Below are 7,268 nucleotides of genomic sequence, written 5' to 3'. Positions count from 1 at the left end.
GCCTTCAAAGAATCTAGAGATTCAGTGCCAGGCTTAGATCACCACAAATACCTACTACCAGTTTCCAAAAAAGCAGCAGATTTGCAAAATGAAACCATTGCATGTTGCCCATTTCCACACAGTGCTTATGGACTATAAATGAGCGTCTTCCTTTATTATTGATCTTGGCCTCCACTACAAGTAACACAGACCCTTGGCTCTGGTGGTTGCTCCCCAGATATGATACATACATGGCAGTGGACAGGCCTGATTAGCTCACATCATTCCACAGATGGGGAAAATTTTTTCCCCATTGGAAGCATCTCCCACTGAGATCCTTCCAATCAATTAGCACTGCTTTGCACCCTCTGCTTGACCTATCCACTCCTCCCCACTCAAATCAGCATTTTCAGGGCAGGGCGAACCTTTCTACCTTGCAGTTGCTTCTCCTAACCACTTCCCTCCCCTTGCAACCTAACATTAATGCACTTCCCCTGGTACTAAATATGTTAGGGGTGATTGTGACGAGTTTTAGCATAGGTAGGGTGACCAGATAGCAATTGTGAAAAAACGGGACAGAGGGTTGGAGGTAATAGGCACCTATATAAGAAAAAGTCCCAAAAAACGGGACTGTCCCTATAAAAATGGGACATCTGGTCACCCTAAGCACAGGTGGGGGTTGAATTCTCTGCAGGCAAAATCTAAATTGTTTCCTCTCTTTTTCTTCAAGGACTCCAGCAAAATCAATGCAGAGAAGGAGCATCTTCAGGCAATAATACTGCCATTCAGCACAGTGTGGTTTGTTTATTTTTTAAGAGTTTTGCTTTACGGTAACTGCCAATGTAACTTCCCCCTCAGGTAAGTCAATTTGTTTAAGTGACTTTAAAAATAAACAGACTACAACTGTGCAGTCAGAGATGGAGAAGCTAGAGGGGACTGCGAGGGATGGATTCTCATCTTCCTCCTCCTAAAGTTCACCTAAGGCATGGGAAATTTGGAACATGGCCCAGCATCTGCATAGTTTCTAAGCATTACAAGTTTGTTCTGAGGGCCATGGCAGATGCAGCTTTAAGATAAAGGGTGTTCCGTACTAATTATGGTAGAGCAATAAATCATTAATATTTTCCCTAGGAGATTAGAATGAAGAGAGGTTTTTCTATTTTCTTCTCTTCCCTCTCCCTTCATGGTATTTCACTGGTAGTTACTTTACAGTTGGGTAAAACTGTCACATTCCCACCAGAGAGAGACCAGTCTAGTTTATACACGTGTTTCTTTTGAAGATGATACAATAGTGGGTGAACATTTCAAAGCATCCCCTCCATTTAGACATGTCCAAATATCCGTACAGGCTATTTTGGAGCACCATCACTTTGATGTGCAAATGTTAGACTTTATCAGCTGTACACACAGGGGAGAGTGCTCAAGGAATGAATACACAAGCATCTGCATGTGCAAAATTACATCTAGATAAACCACAGCCAGGTTGAGGCTCCTTTGAAAATCTAGCCTGATAACTTTGGGCTGCCAGACTTTCCTTCCTCTTCTTTGGGTATAAAGGGAAGAGACCCTTCATCTGGGTATAACTCACAATAACTGTTGCATTTTTTCCAGTATTTTTCTCCCTTTGGAAGTGCTTTTCCTTCAAAGGAGGTAGGGAATTTGCAGTTGGGTCAAAGAAAGAGGGTTAAGGGATGCTCTCTGCTCTTTAACTGTTTTACTGTGTCTTTGTTGCTGCATTTCAGAAGAGCAATCTAACTGTTGAGAACCGATAGGCAAATCCTATATAAGAAGTTAGTAGGTAACTAAACTTAATTTGCCTTTATTTGATACACTTAAACTTATACTTCAAGTAGTACTTAGATTATCCTCATTCATCCTTCATCCCCTTTTGCTTTCAGCAGTGCAACTCTTTTGGCCTCCTCAAGTCCAGTTGTCTAGATTCCTGCATGTACAGAATGCTGCTGATTACCCTCTGACATGTACTTAAGGCTTGCTCCGCACAATACACGTAAGAGTGTTGTGACGAGAACAAGATAAGAAGCATTGAGCAGGCCAGCCAGCCAGAGTAAATTAGTGACATCCCCACATTCTTGGGTTGCTCCAAGAAGCTTAATCTGCAAAATCTCAAAAGGACAAAGTAATAAGACTTTTGTGAGCTTTGTAACAGATCTTCCTCTGAAATAAAGAAGAGTCCTTGTGTACCCTTTGGGTGGGCTAGAGCAGCGGTTCTCAACCATGAGTCTGGGGCCCCCTGAGGTTCCGCAAGCAGGTTTTAGGGGGTCCTCCAAAATAAACCAGAGAGCAGGGCCAGCGTTAGATTCCCTGGGACTCAGCATAGAAAGCTGAAGCCCAAGCCACACGGGGCTGAAGCCAAAACCCAAGCAACTCAGCATTGCAGGACCCCTTGTGGTGGGGGGCCACAGACAATTGCCCTGCTTGCTACCCCTTAAGGCCAGCCCTGGCTTTTAATCTACTGGATATGCAGAAAAAACAGTGATTGTGGCACAGGTGGGCCGTGGAGGGTTTTTAAAGCATGTTTGGGGGGCCTCAGAAAGAAAAACATTGAGAACCCCTGGGCTAGAATTTACTTTACTGGCCGTCTCCTAGCGCTTAAACACAACTCCCACAGAAAAGCACAAGGAAACCCAGAATTCAGTCACTGAGGATTTTTAGCAAGGATTGCACAGGGTCAACCTCCCCTCAGTCAGGTCCAAAAGAACAAAAGGAATTAACTTAATTTTTAAATACCAACTTTATAAAAATCTTATAATGATAAAGAAATAAATTACTTAATTTTTACAACATAACAAGGTTATTTCATAATCCACATACATTATCTTCATGGTTTACATCAATGTAAATAGAAGAAACAAATGAAATCTAAACAGATTAGTTCCCCCCTCCCTCACATGTAGTGAGTTCTAAAAGGTTAGGTTGAGTTCACCTGAGTCTTTGGTCATCAGTTCTATACAGTCTGCTGAGTCAAAAGCACTGCAATCCTATCTTCCCTCCTCTTGCTTGCAGAAATTTCCAACTAGAACCCAGGCAGACTCTTCCTCCTCCTCTGCCGGACTATGGAAGCACTCAGTTAGCTAACTACTGAACCAACCAGTATTAAGTATATAAATGAAACCCAGTGCTGCCAGGGCTTCCCTGTGCTGGGAGGTTAACAATAGCATTAACCTGCTCCAAAATACTCCAGAGTTGGAGAAAAACAACTTGCCTACCTTCTGCTCCTGCAGCTGAGCTTCTCCCAAGCCACCCATGCAGGTCATACATCTTTTGGTAAAGCAGCTACTCTGACTACTTGCCCTCAATGTCTGAGGCCAGCTACAAGGACCCTATTGAGCATGCCCAGAAACTTATGGGTGTGAAATGCTAACTGTGCATCTGCCTAACAACAGTAGCCCAGACACAACTCATTCCTCCTTCCCCTCTAGCTTCCTTAATGAGATATCTCCCTATTAGCCATGAGGGTTACACTTGTACCTCCCCTAATGGAAACATAGGGAGATGACATGCTCCCATGGAAAGAGCACTGGCTGGGGGCCAGAAGACCTAGGTTCTAGTTGTAGCAGTTCCACTGACCTGCAGTGTGACTTTAGGCAAGTTGCTTCATTTCTCAGTTTTTCCATTTGTAAAATGTGGATACTTGCCCACTTTTGTAAAGAGCTTTGTGATCTGTGGCTTAAAAGTGCTGTAAGAAGATAGGTTTCAGAGTAGCAGCTGTGTTAGTCTGTATCCGCAAAAAGAAAAGGAGGACTTGTGGCACCTTAGAGACTAACAAATTTATTTGAGCATAAGCTTGTAGCTCACGAAAGCTTATGCTCAAATAAATTTGTTAGTCTCTAAGGTGCCACAAGTCCTCTTTTTCTTTTTGTAAGAAGAGAGTAACTCTAACATTACTAGTAGCCAAAAGCCTGTGCTGTCTCATGAGTGGGGCAGTGGGGCCAAGTAATCCACTATCTGTGCAGTCTCCCTCGTACAACTAATGAAATTGTTGCCTGCAAATTAGCTGTAGAGTAAGGATGGTGATTGCTTGATTTACCTCTGATGTCAAAATGACTGAGAACTTAAAAACTAGACCGTAATAGACCATGAATCCTAGTGATGACTGAATGTGGTGATATTCTGAACAAAAAGAGCTTTCAGCCATGCTTGTAGCTGTTTGGCTACAGAGTGACCCAAGAGAGTGAGTGGCAAAACTGCAGTCACTTATATAGATTGAGGTGGAGGCTGAGAGAAGCAAAGAAGAATCTCAACTGAGGGAAAATTGGGACGAGGTGCCTTGGGGTGTGTGTACTTTCTAGTTTTGGGGATTCTTATAAACAGCCTGTTGTCACTGGGTGATGTCCTCTTTGAGCCAAGCAAAGAAAGAATCACTACTAAGGATTTGACATTGATCATTAAATAGCAAGCTTTGGCTTGATTAGGTCTTAAACTTCTTTTTTCTTAATGTTTCTCCAGTGTTGCTTGCACCACTGTCCAGGAGGGAGATGGGGGAATATTACACTGCAGGATACGTCTTCACCCAGTCATTGTCTAAGGCCAGAAATAGGCTGTTGAATGTCTCCTGAGGATGTAATGCACACAAAAAAATCACCCTTTCCCATTTGCTTTTTCTTTTTAGTGTTCCTGAAGTTGGTTGCCTGCAATCAACAGCTGAAGGCCCAGACATCACCAGGGGATGGTAAAGAGCAAAAAAGTCCTTTAAACACACCACCCATACAATACTCTTACTTCTGGGTTTGCTCTTCCTAGATTTTTGGTCCTCTTTGGCAGCAGTAGTAGGGTAGAGTGTAAGCCAGACTCCATACTAGCGCTCACAAACCCCTCCTTTAGGTTATATACACACACCCCTGTCCAGATGTTCCATGCTAGTTTCTGCTTGATCATGGCGAGCAGAGGAGCTCCCTGCTGCTCTTTGCTATCAACAGATCACCATACCTTTTTATTGTTTTGGCCTGTTCCTAGTCAGTGTCCAGCTGCTTTAAGATTCCTGTGGTGTTGTGTTCAGTGCCTCAGCATACCTGCTGTGGAGCTGCAGGGCATCAGCTTCAGTGCTCCAGCACCTCCAAGCCCTCAGTGTTCCAGTGTTTTATGACTTCAGCAAACTTGTGGTCTCTAGACTTTGGCCTGTTCTGGTGCCCTGGCACCCTGAAGCCTGTTTTGGTGGTTTGCCACCTTGAAGCCTTCACCCCTTTTATCAGTTTTTCTTATATACAGAATGTCCTTGAAAGGGAAGGATACAAACTCTTCAGCTTCAAGAACTGCCCCTATGACTGAACAGTGTCAAGAACAGATGACCACATAAGGTACATTCTCTGCATTCTCTACAGTATATGGGGGAGTAGGATCAGTGTGTGCATCATATTCCCACAGAGGTAGCCCTCTACAATCAAGAAACATGAGGAGTGGCTCTTTCTTTGGGACATCTCAGAGACTCCCGGAAGTCTGTCAAGAGGAGTGCTGTGAAGGACAAGGCCTTGAAGTGTCAGCCTGAGTTGGCCAGGACTGGAGGGATCTGGGACCCATTACTAGTGCCACCTGTGCAATTGCAGACGTGGCCTCATGAGCAAACTCCAGTGGGGTTGCCTTACTACTGAAGCACCCAGAACACTCAACTGAGGCGCTGGAGGCCAAGATGGGTTCTTTCTGGCTCGTGCATCATTACCAATAATAAAGACTCAGCATGGTATATCTTATGCAACCCCCTCAGTTTCTTCTTTCATTTTGGTTGAGTGGCTACAACTGAGGCCAGAATTTGGCCCTATATTTGAAATGTAATGAGAAATTCTGTTGATCTGTGACCCTGAATAGACTTCAATTCATGCTCTCTCATAGTGTTAGCTCTGCAGAGCCAACAAGAAGAAAAAAAAGGGAAAAGGGGTGGGGGGGGTTGGTTTGTTTGTTTTTTTGGCCAGGGAAGGAGGCAGTTACAAAACTGAATACACACAAGGAGCAGATATGTTAAGTGCAAAAGAAACATCTTCAAATAGTCACTTTTCAGAGTGGGACTACATTTAAATTCTACATCAATACCTCTTTCCAGTTTAAATAGTTTTCTCAAAGCTCACACACTGCTGGGATTGTAATAAAACATTTCCTATTCTCGAATCACGTGTTTAGGAATTTTGTTCTGTGGAGGATCTGGTCTCTGAGCTGCAGGGAAAGCTTCATCAATGAACTTACCAATGACACTCAAGTGCAACAAGAGAGCCAAAGTAAGTCTTGGAAGACAGAGAGTTGACTAAGAAGGGAGAGGTTTCTTCCAGCTTGGGATAAAAGGGGAAGCAGCACTTGTGGCTGATCTTCTCTCTGCCTCTCTTGAATGTATTGAAACTTGAGAGGTATCCCTTCTGTCCTGCCCATCTGGGAATGGGAGCAAAAATTTACTACATCTTTGAGAAAAGTGTGCTGTCTCTGAGCACTGTGTGGCTGTAGTTAGTGTTAGTCTCCTCCCACTGACAGTTTCAGTTCCAAGGCGTTCCAAACTGACCAGTCTGTAAGTGCACTGTTTATATGTAGCCATTAAATAAGTGGATATTTGGCAGTACGTAAATGGAAGACACTAAATCTGTAGTGTATGAGTATGGAGTGGAAAGGGGTAATTTTAACTGTGGGATCCCAAGTCACTCTTATTTTAAAAATTACTAAAACTATTTAGAGTAGCAGCCGTGTTAGTCTGTATCCGCAAAAAGAACAGGAGTACTTGTGGCACCTTGAAGACTAACAAATTTATTTGAGCATAAGCTTTCGTGAGCTACAGCCCACTTCATCTGATGCATATAATGGAACATATAGTAAGAAGATATATATATATATATATATATATATACATACATACAGAGAATCATGAAAAGGTGGGAGTTGCCATACAAACTGTAAGAGGCTAATTAATTAAGATGAGCTATTATCAGCATGAGAAAAAACTTTTGTAGTGATAATCAAGATGGCCCATTTAGACAGTTGACAAGAAGGTGTGAGGATACTTAACATGGGGAAATAGATTCAATATGTGTAATGACCCAGCCACTCCCAGTCTCTATTCAAACCCAAGTTAATGGTATCTAGTTTGCATATTAATTCAGGATCAGCAGTTTCTCTTTGGAGTCTGTTTTTGAAGCTTTTCTGTTGCAAAATTGCCATCCTTAAGTCTGGTACTGAACGGCCAGAACTATTTAGTTTAGAGAAACAAGAAATGGTTGGCAGCTCTTCCAACTGTTTCTCTTACTGCCGACTTAGGGGTGTGGCCCCCACTATTTTAGTCCTGGTTCTTTTACATACCT

At 43.0% G+C, this 7,268-nt stretch overlaps 1 long non-coding RNA gene across 2 annotated transcripts; it reads left to right on the top strand.

The window, feature by feature from the left end:
* Nucleotides 1-320: 320 nt before the first annotated feature.
* On the top strand, nucleotides 321-6,203 carry LOC119565522. Of its 2 annotated transcripts, XR_005224192.2 has the most exons (5): nucleotides 321-476; nucleotides 710-837; nucleotides 4,610-4,669; nucleotides 5,206-5,294; nucleotides 6,109-6,203. It is a non-coding gene; the product is annotated as an uncharacterized LOC119565522 (long non-coding RNA). The 2 variants fall into 2 exon arrangements; XR_006288292.1 differs by lacking the exon at nucleotides 6,109-6,203 and having other exon boundaries at nucleotides 5,206-5,806.
* Nucleotides 6,204-7,268: the final 1,065 nt, after the last annotated feature.

The sequence above is a fragment of the Chelonia mydas genome, chromosome 2, assembly GCF_015237465.2.
Source record: "Chelonia mydas isolate rCheMyd1 chromosome 2, rCheMyd1.pri.v2, whole genome shotgun sequence".
NCBI lineage: Eukaryota > Metazoa > Chordata > Testudines > Cheloniidae > Chelonia > Chelonia mydas.
Note: the sequence above shows the minus strand (reverse complement) of the source record. Positions and strands in the feature narration are given on the sequence as shown.